The 17,023-nt window shown below is 48.4% G+C and overlaps 1 protein-coding gene across 2 annotated transcripts in view; it reads left to right on the forward strand.

Annotated features, from left to right (window-relative positions):
- Positions 1-17,023, forward strand: part of SLC2A9 (solute carrier family 2 member 9) — a 140,306-nt gene that overhangs the window by 12,213 nt on the left and 111,070 nt on the right. The window contains exon 1 of one of the 2 annotated variants that reach the window (XM_084797773.1): positions 4,225-4,312. The exons of the other annotated variant lie outside the window; for it this stretch is intronic. The gene's annotated coding sequence lies outside the window, so the exon portion shown is untranslated. Of the gene's footprint in view, positions 1-4,224; positions 4,313-17,023 lie in introns of those variants that run through there. 2 annotated transcript variants of the gene reach the window in all.

Here is a 17,023-nt window from a genome sequence, read left to right on the forward strand (position 1 = left end):
ATGTCCACATGTTATTATTAATCCCCAAACAGAAACATGTTGTCACCCTTCTGATTCAAGCAAGCCAGTCTCAGAGAGGCTAAGTGCATGCTCTGAGGTCACATAGCTGGCTGGTGGCAGTCATGGTTTGAACTTCGGTTGATGTGTGTACAGAGCTTTGCTGCTCCCACTTAAGCCAAACCCAGGGGTTGGAGGAAGAGGTTGGAGGAAGAGTCTCTTTTTAAATGACTCTAAGCCTGAAGAAGTTTAAAGAGATGTTCACGTTTATCGAATTTCTTCAACCAAAAGGATTTGTGGGGCTGGGGAATTCTCAGCTGGCCATGCTCTCTCCTTCTGAGCATGAAGACCCACATTCAATCCCCAGCACCCACCCACTCAAAATAAAAGACAGACCTGGTGGCGTACATATGTAGTCACAGCAGTAGGAGGTACAGACGGGCAGAACTGGTCAGTGAGAACCCCCACTTCCTGAAACAAGGTGCATGGTGCCTGAGTAATGACACCCAATGCCAACCTTGGGCTTCCACATGCCCAGGCACAGACATGTCTCCATGTCCTGAGAGGGAGAGAGAGAGAGAGAGAGAGAGACAGAGACAGAGACAGAGAGACAGAGACAGAGAGATAGAGACAGAGACAGAGACAGAGACAGAGAAAGACAGAAGAAAAAGAAAGGTCACTTTCACTATCCCACCTAAACTCTCAGCTCTCCATGAGGATGACCTGTGGAGAAGTCACATTTCCCCTGGGACACCTGTGAGCAGGACAAGGAGGCACCGAATGCAGCAGGTAGAACAGTCATAAAAGCATCCAGGTCCCCCTCTGCCAGTAGCTGCAGTGGCCCCCGTGGGTCTCTGTAGGATGGGTAGCAGGAGGCCCCCCTGGGTCTGGCCAGTTGCAGCAAGTATGGGAATTAGGCAGCAGGAGAGCCAGCCAGCTAGGAGATCCCTGGCTCAACACAGGACCCTGGGTTCCAGTGCTACCAAGCTTATAGGTCTGTACCTCTGTTGCAGAAAAGTCTGCCCAACCCTCAGCATAAAGCTCAGTGTGGGGTCCTGCCTCCCTGGGCCAGTCTCAGGTGCATTGTTGAACAGCACTCCCTGGCAGCTGTGACCAAGCTGAGCAGCTCCCATGGCATTCTGACTCCTCTCATCAGGAACAGCTAACTAGCTCACTGCTTTGGGTTTGTCAACAGTTGCCTGGGGAAGTCAACAGAGGGTAAAGGAGAGGAGGGCTCTGCTTAGGGACTTAAGTTCTGCACAAGACAGTAGCAAAAGCCCCCGGACAAATAGTCTCAGACATTGACATAAAGAAGAAAATTAAAATTATCAAAGGCAAGCTGGAGAAGAGAGAAGGAGGAAGGGAGGAGAGACCGGGAGAGCAGGCCTTTGGTGTGGGGGCAGGGGCAGGCAGCATCTAAGCAGATCTGAGGTGGAGGCATTTCAAGTGTGGGTGATGCTGGTGCCAGAAAGGCCATGGCAGGAAACAGATGGACTAACAAGAGAGTAAATAGTGTGTGTGTGTGTGTGTGTGTGTGTGTGTGTGTGTGTGTGTGTGTGTCCGTGGGGTCTTAGCAGTTTGGCCTGAGGCCAAGGAGGCAGCTCAAAGGAGACCGAGGCTTGAGGCAGAGCACATGAACAGGACCACGGAAGTTCATTGCAGTCTTCAGTGTTTGAGGAGCTTCTTAGCCACAGGAAGACTCTGGCTGAGCAGGGCCCTCTCAGGCTGGATCTTAGAGGACAGGTGTGTGATGGCTCAGTATGTGGCGGGGTGCTTAAGGACATGAGTCCAGTGATTTGAAAGAGATTGGCCCCCATACTTATAGATTTGAATGCTTGGTCACTGGAAAACTGACTATTTGAAAGAGGTAGGAGGTATAGCCTTGTTGGAGGAAGTGCATCACTGGAGGTGGGCTTTGAGGTTTTCAAAAGACCAAGCCAGGTCCAGCGTGAATCTCTGGTCCTGCTGCCTGCGGATCCAGATGCAGAACTTTAAACTACTTCTTCAGCGCCACGTCTTTCTGTATGCCGCCATGCTTCCTACCATGATGACAATGGATTAAATCTCTGTAAGCCAGCACCAGTTAAATGCTTTCCTTTATAAGCGTTGCTGTGGTTGTGGTGTCTCTCCACAGCAATAGAACACTGACAAAGACAGCCACCCATGGAGAGAATGTGCAGAGGAGAATTGAGGGTGGGTGTGGGGTGGGGGGAAGTCCACCATTAGAAGTTTGATAGAGAAGGAAACATGGATGCATAGAGTTTAGGAAAAGGAAGAGCCTAGAAAGTCCCAGGAATAAGAAAAGTGCTTGACTCCTCAAACCTGCCAAGAGATTGTTATATAACAGACATTTGTCTCTGGGAGGGTCACTGACCTAATTGGAGTTACTATCACTATGATGAAACACTGTGGACAAAAGCAAGTTAGGGATGAAAGGGTTTATTTAGCTTATACTTTCATATTGCTGTTCATCATCAAAAGAAATCAGGACATGAACTCAAACAGGGCAGGAACCTGGAGGCAGGAGCTGATGCAGAGGCCATGGAAGGGTGTTGCTTACTGGTTTGCTGCTCATGGCTTGCTTAGCCTCCTGTCTTATAGAATTGAGGACCAGCCACAATGGGCTGGACCCTCCCCCATCGATCACTAATCAAGAAAATGCCCTATAGGTTTGCCTACAGCTGGATCTTCCGGAGGTATTTTCTCAATTGAGGTTCCTTCCTCTAAGATGACTATGCCTTGTGTCAAGTTGACACAAGACTAGCCATCACAGTGACTGATGTCTCAGCCCTGGCTAGTCACCCACCTGCTTCTGCCTACCTGTCTGCCAGTGGATAGGCTTCCAACAGTGCATCATGAGTGAGCATCTGTGGAGGAGACAGGGAATGTAGATAGTTTTGCTTTGTACCTTACCCTGAACCCCCAAGCCTGGAACCTTGGCCATGTGGTCTAACTCTCAAGCACAGCTGTAGGTTGCAGATGGAACCACAATGCACCACTCAATGATGCTTTGCATCATACATGCCTGGCATACGGTAGGTGCTTTCTTAATGCATATCCCTCTCATTGCTTTATTTTTTAACTACAGTGTGTGAAGGAACAGGTTTGCGCTTCTTTGTAGCTAGCCTATTCTCTAGCCACATGTTGGCTATATAAGAAAGTGTTAAGGATAATTATGCTTGTCAACTTGACATACTGGGTTCCTTCTGGAACCTCAGTTAAGAATTGCCTCCATCAGATTGGCCTGTGTGAGTGTCTGTGAAATTTTTCTTAATTACTACTTGATGAAAGAGGGCCCAGTCCACTGTGGGCGGTGTCATTCCTAGGCTGATGGCCTGGGCTGTATATATAAGAAGTGTAGCTGAATGTGAGTGAGGAAGCAAGGCGGTGAGCAGTGTTCCTCCAAGGTTTCTGCTTCAAGTTGCTGCTTAATTTCCTGTCTTGACTTCCCTCCATGACTGGATCGTGACCTGGACCTCAAATAAACAATTTTCTCTCCCAAGTTGCTTTTGGCCATGACGTTTATCACAACAAAAGAAAGCACACTAGGACAGTGGTTGATCCATGAACATTTGAAAATTAACAAAGGTACAAAAACAAAATTCAAAATAAAGAATTACCCAGGGTGTCCAGTATCTCTCCAGATACCCTCCTCTTCCATATCTCTCCACCAGTCCCAGTATCTCCAGCTGCTGAAGAGAGAAGAATTAGCCTATATGGGTTACTTTTCAGCTAGGGAGCCATGGCAACAGGTGTTCATAAAATAACAAAATCACAGAGTTTCCTCTGGCTAAGGGTCGAGTAACAAGAGTTTGCCTATCACTGCCCATGTGAGCTCCAGGATTGACAGCTAGATGCCATTTGTTGCCATGGTGTGACTCTTCTGTGGTATTCCAGCTGACTTGTGCTTCAGGCCAGGAGGCTTAATTCTCCCATGGTGGCATCCTCCTGTTAAGAGGATTGTGTAAGACAGACAGAGAGAAGATGCCAAGGTCGTTAGTTTGTCTGGGAATAAATGGCTTCATCTGGATCTCTCTGCCCCTGGAATTTCTGCCTAAGCACATGCCGCCACACGCCTGGGCACTTGTTTTCAATCAGCCCAGCTTGCCGTCACCCATCTTCGGACGTTAATCATTGATTGCTTATCACGATGGGCATCCGAGATGTTTACAATAACGGCTGGATGCAGCTTAATCATTAATGCTGCTTTATTTCACAAGTTCCCAGGTTCATATCTGATCTTATTGGGAGCTACTTAGGAGGTATAGTCCATTTGTTCTTTAGACTAGAGTGGGCGAGGAGGCTCCGGGCACAGGTGAGTTACCTTTGCTGACTTGGGCAGCTTTGGGAGGGCTTTGCTGTTGATGAGGATTTCCAGAGCAACTGGGGCAAGGATTTGGCAAAGGAAAACTTTGAGGACCAGCTTTGCTGCGGGGGTGGGGGAGTGGGGTGGTTCTGGTAAAGATTATGTGAGAATATGCAGATAGAGCACTTAGTGTGGAGTCTGTAGAAACAGCATCAGCATCAATGGTGGGCTTGGCTGTGGTTCCTCCTACGTCCCTCCCTCTCGTTTCTCTCCTCCCTCCCCTTAGTTGTCCTCTCTCTACTCCGCATCTTCATACTCCGTCTTTCTTCTTCTCTCCCTCTCTTTCTCAAAGTCTCCTTTGTTCCACACTCACTTCTAGATCCTTGTTTTAGGATTCACATTAGCTTCATGCTAAAGGCAGGAACTAATTTAAAAGGAACCTTGAACATCAAGAATATAGCCACAGCCAAGCTAACCAGTGGGAGAGAGTTTTTTTTTTCTTTAATTTTCCCCCACTGTGTGTGTGTGTGTGTGTGTGTGTGTGTGTGTGAGAGAGAGAGAGAGAGAGAGAGAGAGAGAGAGAGAGAGAGAGAGAGAGAGAGAGAGAGAGAGAGAGAACATGTAGATCAGAAGACAACTTGTACAAGTTGGGTTTTGGTCCTCTCCTTCCATCATGTAGGTTTGGGGGATTGAAATCTGGTAATCAGGCTTGGTGGCAAGCTCCTTTGTCTATTGATCCATCTCCCTGGCTCCTCTGGTGGGGTTTTTCTCTTTGAGCTGCCAACTAACAGCTTGTTGGAGCCAACACTTGTCTTTGCTAAGCTCAGCAGAGCCACATACCCAAATGGATGGTGTGTAAGGCACGATATAGGAACCTCCAGGGAGGGTAGCCTCTAAGCTTGCCTGGCCATGTGAGGGAGAAAAGTCCACATCACGTTCTGCTGACGTCTGTGGCTGCTGGACGTGCCTTTCGCTTGTCTTTGCTCTCATAGTCAATGCAGGCTCTGAATGAGGGTCTCAGTTCAGCTCTCTGGGGCTCAGAGCCAGCCTCTGAGACAAGCTGTGTGGGTGGGATCACTTCTTTGAGTTGCAGTTGTCTTCTTTCTAACAGGAGCCAGCCCTGCATTGGCTGCAGGATTCCATTAGCAGGGCCAGTAGCTGTGGCAAAAGATCAGTGCTGGCCATTTTCTAAATAGTTAACCTTGGGATGGAGGAGGTAGGGGTCAATCACATTACTCAAGTGGAGTCCTGGTGTTTTGCCCCTTAGCTGCTAGATTTTGAGGAGGCCTGGTGAAGAAGAGCATTGGCTGCCATAGTGGCTGCTGGCATTCAAGGGACCGGGCCATTCTCCATTGAATACAGGAGCATTCTTGTGTGGGGACTGACCAATTATCTTGGGTGGGCATTAGCATAGCTTCGTCCTGAATGACTGTTTTGTCATTGCAGGCTGAGGACAGGGGACAACACTTTAGTATTGCCCCCAAAACAGATCTTGTGTTTATCTTATGGGCTTTTGTTTCCCTGTTTGTTTTTGTTTTTGTTTTTCCGAGACCTGGTTTCTCTGTGTAGCCTTGGCTGTCCTGGACTCAGTCTGTAGACCAGGCTGGCCTCGAACTCACAGTGATCCACCTGCCTCTGCCTCCCTGAGTGCTGGGATTACAGGCATGCACATCTTAGGGGTTTTTACTTGTTTCTTATTCTGTTTAAGCCTCACATAGTTGTTCTGAGGGCATGCAGAGTTCTCTAGATCAATACCGAGTGGACTTACATGGTGAGTCACCTTACTGTCAGCTATTCCACAAATGCTATATAAGCAGGGAACACCATATCTGGCTGCAGAGGCTCTTTGCTGTCTTCCGGTAGGGATTACCCAATCACTCTATCTCCTCAACCTTTGCTGTGGGTAGGTGTAACCCACGAAGAGCACAAGTCCTCTTCAAAGCGGCCCCACGAGGCTGGCCTTGTCACCCCGTCCATCTGAAATGGAGGCACAGAGAAGTCATAAAATCTGCTAGCCACCCAGCTCTGTAAGTGACAGAGCTGAGGTTAGAACCCTGGTCCCAGAGTCCATGCTGCCTGAGGCACAAGCTCTCAAATGTGGCCTGGGATATACTGGGCTGAGGAAGGGGGTCCTTGACTCTGCACTGTATTCTGAAAGATGAGGCCTCTAGTCTGGAGCCCTTACGGGTGCATCCTCCGTGGGCAGTGGATTCTGCTGACTGAGAAGCTCCCTTCCTATTCTTTGCTGACTAGGAGATAGGAGGCACCCCCAATTGTCTGGGAAGGAGAAAGAAGCCCTGTTCATCCCTCACAGCCATCTCACACAGTGGCCAATCTTTGGCATTTCAGCATCGAGTCGTCATCTATAGAGTTAGTGCTTGAGAGCGACTTGATTGAACTGAAAAAAGAAAGCAAAGAAAACCTCACATTTTCAGTATGTTTACAGTTTTGTGTTGGGCCCCACTCATAGCTATCCTAGGGCACACGGGCCGAAGGTTAGACGTACCTGAGAGAGGGCCAGGAGAAAGACCTCTTAGAGCATCTTTCCTAGAAAGAGTGTACATATCCTTCCTCCTGCCCTAGCTCTTTCCTGGCCTCCCTCAGCACAGAGGCCTTACTGGTTTGAACTTGCAGAGTCTCTGTGCGCCCCACCCCCAGGCCATGGCCCCTTGTCATAATCCTGTCACACGAGCTTGGCGACTTCTCTGCTTCCACCCACATCTGTCCTTACTCTTTCTTCTGGGATCATGCCATCTGCCTGTACACCCCGACCTTGACTTCTAGATGATCCCGGTGGTGGGTACATAGTGCGTCTCTTAACAAAAACTCTGACCACAGCTGAGGTCACATTTTCTCTAATCCATTTCCAAATACAATCCCATAGTGGACACCGTGAACTCTCTGTGAACCATCTTCCTTCTCAGATGCTGAACTCTCAACACTATCTCATGGGCCCTGGCAGCACTGACATCAGGCTGCTCTTCAGACAGCATTCATGACACACGCCCACACCACGTCCTGCCTTCTCCTTGGTTCACTGTTTGCCTCACAGTTCTTGTGGACGTCACTGGATGATGCAGTGCAGACAGAGTGGGACAGGTAGACAGCATGTAGCGGCGCTACAGGGCAGGTGCCTTTGGGGGGTAGGTGGCCCGGGGAACAGAAAAGCCATTCACAGCAGTCACCCATCCTCCCCCTTGCCCGAGTTTTATTGTGGTCCACCCTTGATGGCACACCCTTCCACCCGAGGCTTCACGGCACCCCTCACTGCTGATGCCCTGAGAAGCCAGTCTACACACAGGCTTCTCTTTCAGCTCTGTCCCTCCCCTGCCGGCGTGCTCAGAACACCCTTGGTATGACGACACCCCTGTCTTGATACAGCCATCCTCATGACTGGTCACTCCAGCCCTCAGTGGCCTTGTCTTCCATATCCCCGCTTCTTTCCCTGTTCAATCAATCTCTGCGTTTTCTTTCCAGCCCGGCTTCCTCGGGAATCCTCCCTGTGCACTCTCTTTTTAAGTAGATCACATTAAAAGACTATGTTTCTTTTCCAGCCTAGGGAGAATCAGAAAACAGAGGCAGCAGGACACTCTCTCCACCCGCCTCCCAGCCCTGCTCAGTCTGGCACACTCTTTTGAGGGACTCCGTTTCATGCAGTCTTGGGGACTGACAAGCCACAAATTCACACGACAAGCTACGAATATACTCCAGCAATGCTGGCTGTAGCCGTGTTCCAAGACTGGAGACTCGGCAGAACTCCTATGTTGTAGGCCTGAGGTGGACCCCCCCTTCCTCTTCGGGGCTCACATGTTTTCCTCTCAGGGTTGTGAAGTGACTGGGGGGAGGGGCACCTGCATCATAGAGGGGCCGTGTCTGCTTCACTTAAGTCAGTGGATTGCAAATGCTGATTAAATGGAAAAACACTTTTCCAGAAACATCTTGCTTGTTCCTCACATGTCCAGCCAGTGGCACGGTAGACTAGCCTGCTGATACATAGAATGAGCCATCACACATAGGAGAGCATCACTGATGAGAAGACATCCATACTTACAGAGGCAGACAGACAGGCGCATGTGCGCACACACGCATGCACACATGCACGCATGCGCACGCACACCCTGAAAGAGACAGACACTCATAACACTGTCCCCATGTCTTGGCTTCTCTAGGGATGATAAGATTGTGCTCTGGGGCAGACACAGGTCAGGTTTCCAGGAGGAGGCAGCAAAAGCATTTCCTCCTCTCCTGTAGGCCGAGGGTAGCCTAGGCAGTTGCAGGGAGGCTTACACATGTTTTGGGAAAAATGGGCCAAAGGTGGGGATGTGGTACTAGGTCCACCATCAGTGCAGGGCCTCCAGTGTCCTACTGACAACTGACTAAGGCATTTGCGGTAAGTCAGGGGGTTAGGGAGCTGGGGGATGAATCCAGCCCAGGCTACAGCATCCCATGAGGACCCTGCAGTTTTCAGGGTGGTGCCTTTTCCCTTAGGAAGTGCCACAAGCAAGCTGTGAGTTGGCTTGGCTACTCAAAAACTTCAGAATTTTTAAAAAAAATAATGTGTATTTAATTAAAAATTAAAACAATTAAAATGTGTAATTAGGTTAGCTTTTTTTTTTTTTAGTTCAGAAAAATTGGAAAACTGTGGGAAAACAAACCCCCCAAAAAAGATCAGAATTGCCATAGTATTGTGGCTAAGGATGACCGCCACTTAGGTTTAGCTGTTTCTGACACCCCATCTGTGAAAATATCCATCCTCATCCTCCCATGCCCACTGCCACTCCCTATGCTCATGCCTGCAGCCTCCTTTCTACTGTCCCTTCCCAGCCCTGCAGTCCTGCCTGCGTTGTCCCCTTCTCAGCCCTGTCTCTCTGTGTCTGCCCTGTGCCTGGCCAGCCCCTCACCTCAGTACCTGTGATCAGTCTGAGTGCTCTCCTGAAACCATCTCTTCTCCCCAAATGCCAGCTCTGTGAGAGATGAGGGAAGGCTGCCTGGCCCAAGACTGGAACGCCCATAACTGGGATCCTGGAACTTAGTGTTTGCTTAGCGAGGGCTCAACACACAGATTCAGCACTTGAGTTTGAATAAGAGGACACAGACCTAGTTGAAGTACTTGCAATGTTTAACATACAATATTAACCATAAGCACATCTGTGTTTAATGTCAAACAAATCATAGTCACGTGTGTATTTTCCTCCACTTGTCAAATATAAATTTACTCTGAGTAGTTCTTCGTGTCACCGCATGTTCTTAGATAGCAAGCGTTTAAACAAGATTCATCTTTATTTTACATTATGTATATATGTATGTGCGTGTGAACATGTGCCTGTGAGTGCAGGTGCCTGAGGTTATCTTAGAGCCAAAGATAACTGGCAGTGGGAACTGTCTCGTATGAATGCTGGGAACTGAACTTGAGTCCTTTACAGGAATAGTCCATACTGTTAACTACTGAGCCATTGCTCCGCCCAAAGATAACATCTTTAAAGGACTGCTAGCATTTCCATGAGCTGGGGAGATGCTCAGTCAGTAGAGCGCTTGATGTGCAAGCATGAAAACCTGAGTTGGGATCCTCAGCACCACTGGGCATTGCATTAGCATCAGCAACCTGAGCAGAGGGGAGGCAGAGACAGGGGATTGTCCCGCGCAGCCTCCTTGCCAGCAAGAAAGACGCGGGAGCCAGGATCCTTCTGCAGACAACTTTTATTGAACAATGAAGGAGGAAGACGCAGAGCACAAAGGGTGCCCTGCTTAAGTAGGTCCCGCGGCCACGGGGCAGCGTGTGCGAAACGGATTGGCTATTAGGTCTTCACCAACTATGACGCCCTGGGCTGGGCGGTGATCAAGCCTGGCTGTACAGCTGTCGCATGCGCACTGACTCGTTTATTAGGCTCATCCCAGACAAAGGAGATAGGAAATTGGCGCCAATTCAGAGCGCGGCTCTCCACATCTCCCCCTCTTAATTACTAAATGAAGAAGGCAGATTCAGAGAAATGGGCCACCCTAGGATGAGGCCTCCCAAAGAAGACTGGGGCTAAGATGTCCAATCAAGGCAAGCTCATTATTCTGAGTTTGCTGATCAAGGCACATATTCCCGAGCCAAATATGACCACCACTCTCTCAGGTGCAATGGGGAACGAGCCCCGCTGAGGTGCAAGAGCTGAGGTCAGCCAAATTGATCACTCTCCCAAGTGCAATGGGTGAAAACCCGTTGGGGTGCAAGAGCTGATCCCATGGCTAAACTGATGGGGAAGGGCCATCATCACAGGGGTAAACCCCAAATCCAAATCTGGCAAGCAGGACCAGGAAACACCCAACCTTGTGCAATGGACATAGTCCTAAGGGTGCATGGGCTGTTAAGTGGTCGTACCAGAGGTTTATTTTTTGAGCAAGGCGAGCCAAAAGTCTGGGGGGGACCCCTGATCCAATGCCATGAGTGCCTGTGCAATCACCATCTTGTCACGGTTTTGTTGGGCTTTGACCTTGTAGACCATCCAAAATAAGAGCACCGCTCCCACAGTAAGGGCAAAACCCCAAAAAGCCACCCCCGCCCACTCTTTGAAGTAAGAAAGAGCAGAGGAAATCCAGGAAGAGAGCCCCTCCGTGAGGGATAGGTCCAGGCGGGTCGAGTTCACTTGGACAATGGCAAATCTTAGCTTCCGGAGGGTCTCCTCAAATTCGGCTGTCCAATTCTGCAACAGGAATTGAGAAAGGGCCTTCGAGAGGTTAGCTGCTCGAGTAAAATTTTCATACTGTATGGAAGTAATGCAGAGGCCAGACAACTTTTGTTCACAACCCAGTTGGGCCATTTGCCATAAAATATCTAGTTGTTCTTGGACTAGATCAATACGTTGGTTAACCAACATTAGGCCTCCCAAAATCTGTGAATTGGCTGAAACCTGCTCGTCAAGAGCTGAGGTTACTGCGGCAGACAAATCGTTAATGGTTTCTGCTGTCTGTACAGAAGTAGACAACGCAAGAGCAGAAGCAGTGACAGAGGCGGCCACTGCTGAGGCTGCAATAATGCCCACAATAACTGCTGAAATTCCAAAATCTCTCTTTACTCTAAACAAGCTGAGACTGTTGGGTGCCTCCACAGGTACTGGAACAAATCTGGGTAAACGAGCTACCATAGCAAAGGAATGAGCAGAGGCATTCCAACATAAGGCATAAAAGCAAGTAGAGGGGGTACAACTCAGGGTGTTTGAATGAATAGTACTACTGTTACTTATAATCCAAACAAATGGGGGCCACACACATATTGGGGTAGGCACAAAATTTGTCCTTTTAAAGTCCTTATAGGATTTTACACTGGAGGTCCAGAAGAACCTACCAGCGCCAGAGACTTTCCCTGTCCAATCAAACTGCAATTGGCCCTTGGCTGCAAAACCTCCTTTTGACATGACTACAGGAGATAAGTCAGTGCAGCTCCCATTTACTCCACAGAGGAGCCATTGATCAAAGGGGTTAATATTGCTTCGTGCAGGATCCATATATGTAAAATTATATCCTGCAAAGGTGCTGTTAAAATACGTATTGATGTTAGGGGAAAAGGAAAAGTAATTTGTGACGGTCCATGAGGCTTCCCGAGCCTGGCAGCCTGTCCAGGGCAAAAGAAGGTCATCTGTCATTGTTCCTCTGCAAAAGGGGGCCAATTTTGGCTGAGAGAGGGGTACAGTCCGTTTTGTCCCAGCCGGCCACCATCCGGATAGAACTGTGGCATTACTCACTATATCATGTTTATCTCCCCAAGAGGGTGCCTGGAGCCAGGCTGCAGACTGATTGTAAAGTGGGATGCAGCTAGTACTGTCATTGAGGGATCGAACAATGACAAAGCACAGACTTCCCAGTAGGGAAAAAGTCCTGTTGTTATTTACATGATGAATCTGGTCATCCATGGGCAGGAATGCTAATCCCAAGGTTTTATTTGTGGTGAAAAACCGGGGGAAAACTTTTGCATCATGCATCACAGGCATGGGCAGTGGGAATGTGGTCATGATTCCCCAGCGAGGCTCCCCCGTCACCATCATCAGGGTCAGGAGGGGAACCCAGCGAGCCATCTGGAGCTTCCTCATGGTGATGGGTCGAGTCGTCCGACAGGATCTTCCTCGTCAATCTCTCCGGCAGCCAGAATGGGGCGCTTTCTTCCTGCGGGAAAACACAAACAGCTCCCCTGGATCTTATTAAAATAGGATCCGGGCCTTTCCATTGTCCTGTCAGGACGTCCTTCCATTTAACAAGCTCTTTTGGCCTAGTTGGTTCCTCATAGTGACGTTCGGCTGCTGTGAGCCCATGATCGTCCATATTCAGGAAGTTTAAAGTAAAGAGTGCCATGGATACTACCACGCGTGGCACTGAGGGCAGAGCTTCCTCTATACCCCCTTTCTGTTTAAGAAGATAAGACTTGAGTGTGCGGTGGGCACGTTCTATAATGCCTTGGCCTTGTGGATTGTAAGGCAGGCCAGTCAAATGTGTAATTTCCATTTGGCGGCAGAATTGGCCAAATTTTTGAGAAGTATATGCAGGCCCATTGTCTGTTTTTAGAATTTTTGGCTTACCCCAGGAACTCCATGCCTCTAGGCAGTGTTGGATCACGTGTGTGGCCTTCTCACCAGTTAATGGGGTAGCAACTAATATACCTGAACATGTGTCTACAGAGACGTGTAGAAACTGTTGCCTGCCAAAGGAATGGACGTGAGTAACGTCCATTTGCCAGATTTGTAAGGGTCTTATCCCACGAGGATTTATGCCCACATGAGGCACAGGTAGGAATTGACAGCAGTTCTGGCATTGGGTGACAATCTCTCTGGCTTCCTTCCTGGTGATGCCAAACCGTTGTCGTAAGGTTTCAGCTGTCACATGAAAGGTTCTGTGGAAGTCTCTTGCTGCTTCCACCGGAGGGCGTAGTGCAGCTGCTATTAGCTTTGTCGCTCGATCCGCCAAATCATTAAAATGAGACATCGGTCCTGGTAAGGCCGAGTGTGCCCTGATATGAGTGATATAAATGGGATTGTGCCTGGAAACAAGGAGTCGCTGTATTCTGGCAAAAAGTTGAGCTAACCGACTGGTTTGTCTAATCATTCCAGCCGTTTCTAGAATTTTAACAGCATTAACCACATAGGCTGAATCTGAAATTATATTTAATGGTTGGTGAAAGGTTTCTAATACCTTCACAACAATCAGACATTCCACAATTTGAGGTGATGTCTCAGGGTAATGAATGGTGGTAACCTTGCCCTGTACCACATAGGCTCCTATGCCTGTTTTGGAGCCATCTGTATAGACGTCAATTCCATTAGGTAAGGGTGATACGGAGGTAACTTTTGGAAAGATTATGGCTTGGTTCGAGAGAAATTGTAAGATTGGGTGCTTCGGATAGTGATTGTCTATGGACCCATGAAAGGAAGTAAGAAGGATTGCCCAGGAGTCTGAAGTACCAGCCAAAACCTGGACTTGCTGAGCTGTGTAGGGCACAACTAATGTGGAAGGCTCCCTGCCAAAATGTGTTAGAGCAGCTTTTAATCCCCTGAGACCAAGCTGCGCTATAGCATCAGGATACCAATCAATGATCTTTGCAGGAGAAATACCAGGGTGGATCCATAAAAGTGGTCCCTCCTGCCATAGAACTGCAGTAGGAAGTTGTTGAGTTTTAAATATGCACAGGTCAAATGTCTTAGTGACATCTATACGTTGCAGTTGTGCATCTTGCAGTGCCTTTTCCACCAGGGTGAGAGCCTTATTGGCTGTTGCTGTCAAACTTCTGGGAGAGGAGATGTGTGGGTCACCTTCCAAGATATCAAATAGAGGTTTTAAATCTATGGACGGAATTTTTAGAAATGGTCGAAGCCAGTTAATGTCTCCTATGAGTTTCTGAAAATCATGCAAGGTATGTAAATGGTTTTTGCGTATTTCTAACTTCTGCGGTACAATCTTGTCAGGGTGGATAGTAGACCCCAAGAATGACCCTATCTCTGAGATTTGCACCTTTTCAGAGGCTAGAAACAGTCCATACTGTCTTAGAGTCCGGACCAACACAGGGTAGGAAGCCTGTAAAACGGTCAGGGTTTGATGGCACATGAGAATGTCATCCATATAATGTAACAAGAGTAAGGATGGAAAGAGACTTTTAACAGGCTCTAGCGCTTGTTGTACAAAAAGTTGACACATAGTGGGGCTGTTGGCCATGCCTTGGGGTAGCACCTTCCACTGGTATCGCCTGTCTGGTTCTGAGTGGTTAACAGCGGGAAGGGTGAAAGCGAATCTTTGTCTATCTTGAGGGCACAAGGGAATAGAGAAAAAACAATCCTTAATATCTATAATAATCATTTTCCAGTCTTTTGGCAAGGCCGAAAGTAAAGGGAGGCCCCTCTGCACTGATCCAAAGAGGCGCATCTGAGCATTAATGGCACGCAGGTCATGAAGCAGTCGCCATTTGCCTGATTTTTTCCTAATGACAAAAATTGGAGTGTTCCATGGCGAGGTGGAAGATTCTAAATGACCCAAGTCTATTTGTTCTTTGATTAATACATTAGCTGCCCTAAGTTTTTCAGAGGATAAAGGCCATTGAGGAACCCATATGCTTTCCTCCGTAAGCCAGGGTATGGGTATGGAACCCTCAATGGCGGCTAGGGAAAACCCAGGCCTTGTCTGTTAATCTTCCCTTTTTGTGGGATAGGGCTCAATCTCCCTTGCTCTTGCTTCCCTAGTCCTTTACCCTCCATGTAGCCCATTCTGTGCATCATGTCAATAGCTTGTGTTGAATATTCATTTGTAAGGGTTAGGCCTAGATCCTGTAGGATGTCTCTCCCCCATAAGTTAACTGGCAGAGGGAGGACGTAGGGAATAAAACTGCCTTTTATTCCCTCCTCTGATTGCCAAGACAGAGATTTGGAGCTAACGGCAGGGCAGGATTCGTATCCAAGGCCCTGTAATGAGTGACTAGACTTTGTGGTGGGCCATGCTGTGGGCCACCATTCTGAAGAGATAATACTCCTATCTGCCCCAGTATCCAGGATTCCTGTAAATTGCTTGCCTTCAACCTGCAACTGCAGGGTAGGTCTACTCTTCAGGTTCATGACCAGATAGGCTGAGTCAGTACCTGAAGTGCCAAAGGAACCTTCTCCTCCAGGCGATCCGGTAGAGGGGAGGGTGTCATGAAGACTTGGTAGTAATAATAGTTGTGCTATGCGATCCCCTGGGGAGATGGAAAAAACACCTAGGGGACTAGAGCAAAGAACTTGAAGTTCTGTTGAGCTATTTTGGTTCACCACTCCTGGATGGACAATCAGCCCTTTTAAGGCAAGTGAGGGGCGGCCCAGAATGAGTCCTACACTATTAGGTGGCAATGGACCCCGGAAGTTCACTGGGACCGGCTGGATGCCCATAGATGGTATTAGTAAGAATGAGGAGGTGGCACAGAGGTCCAATCCTGCGGAGCCTCGCGTTGCTCGGCGAGCATTTCCGTGTTGCGTTGTGTCCCATACTTCTTGGGGCCCTGGGATCTGGGGCCCTGATAGCCGTTTTTTGAATTGACCTCCGCTTTATCAGTAGTCCTATCATGCTGAATGAGTCTGCCCTGAATGTCTCTAACAGAGCGACACTCATTAGCCCAATGATACCCTTTTTTGCATTTTGTACAGAGGCCTGGAATTCTTTTTTCAGAAGTAACTCGGCAGTCTTTTTTTAAATGGCCGGGCTTTCCACAATTAAAGCATGTAGGCCGTGAGCCCATACGGGGACGGCCCTGCCCTTGTAGGATGGCAGCAGCAAGACCGGCGTTTGTAAGTGGGCCTCCGGTTCCTCTACAAATTTTGATCCAATCAGTCAATCCCTTATTTCTTCTGGGCGTTATAATTGCTTTACATTCGGGGCTAGCATTCTCAAAGACTAACTGCTCAATCAGTGGCTTAACCCTTTCAGGGTCTCCAAAAATTCTGCTGGCGACTTCTGTCATTCTGGCAACAAAGTCTGAAAATGTTTCCTGAGGACCTTGTATAACCTTTGTAAGATTTCCTCCTGCTTCCCCCTTTTTGGATAGCAACTTCCATGCACGGATAGCCGCCCTCGATATTTGATCGTAAACTCCCCAATCGAAATTTATTTGATCATCTGCATAAGGACCTTGACCAGTCAACAGATTAAAGTTCCATTCCCTTTGATTGCCTTGTGCATTCGCATTGGCCCTGGCCTGAACCATGGAAGCATCATGCCATAAGGCTTTCCATTCCATATATTGTCCCATTGAGGGGAGTACAGATTTTACAACATTCTCCCAATCAGCAGGAGTCATGTGAGAGGTGGCAAGCCTCTCAAGTTGCATAATTGTAAAATTAGCATCAACCCCATATTTATTCACCGATTCTGCAAGCTCTTTAATATCTTTAAATTCGACAGGTGCATGAATTCGGCCGCCACCTTCCCCTTCTTGTTGAAAAACAGGGAAGGCTTGTGCGAGCAACTTTTGATCCTGTTTTGAAAAGAAGGATCTATGAGGGGGGGCCGCATAGGGCGGTGGTGCATTATGGTCCCCCAGATGTGTTGGGGCACTAGGGCGAGTCCCCACCCCAGAAAATGTAAGATTGCGCTTCCTACTTGAGACGCCCACAGACTTAATGGTAGGCGTGTCGTCAGGGCGGTACCGTTCACTTTCGTACCGAGCTGCCTCTTCCTCTAAGCCCACCTCTTCTGATGAGCTGAGGTGTTCGTCTGAACTGGAACTATCCAGCT

The sequence above is a fragment of the Acomys minous genome, assembly GCF_964271855.1.
Source record: "Acomys minous genome assembly, chromosome: 10".
NCBI classification, from domain to species: Eukaryota; Metazoa; Chordata; class Mammalia; order Rodentia; family Muridae; genus Acomys; species Acomys minous.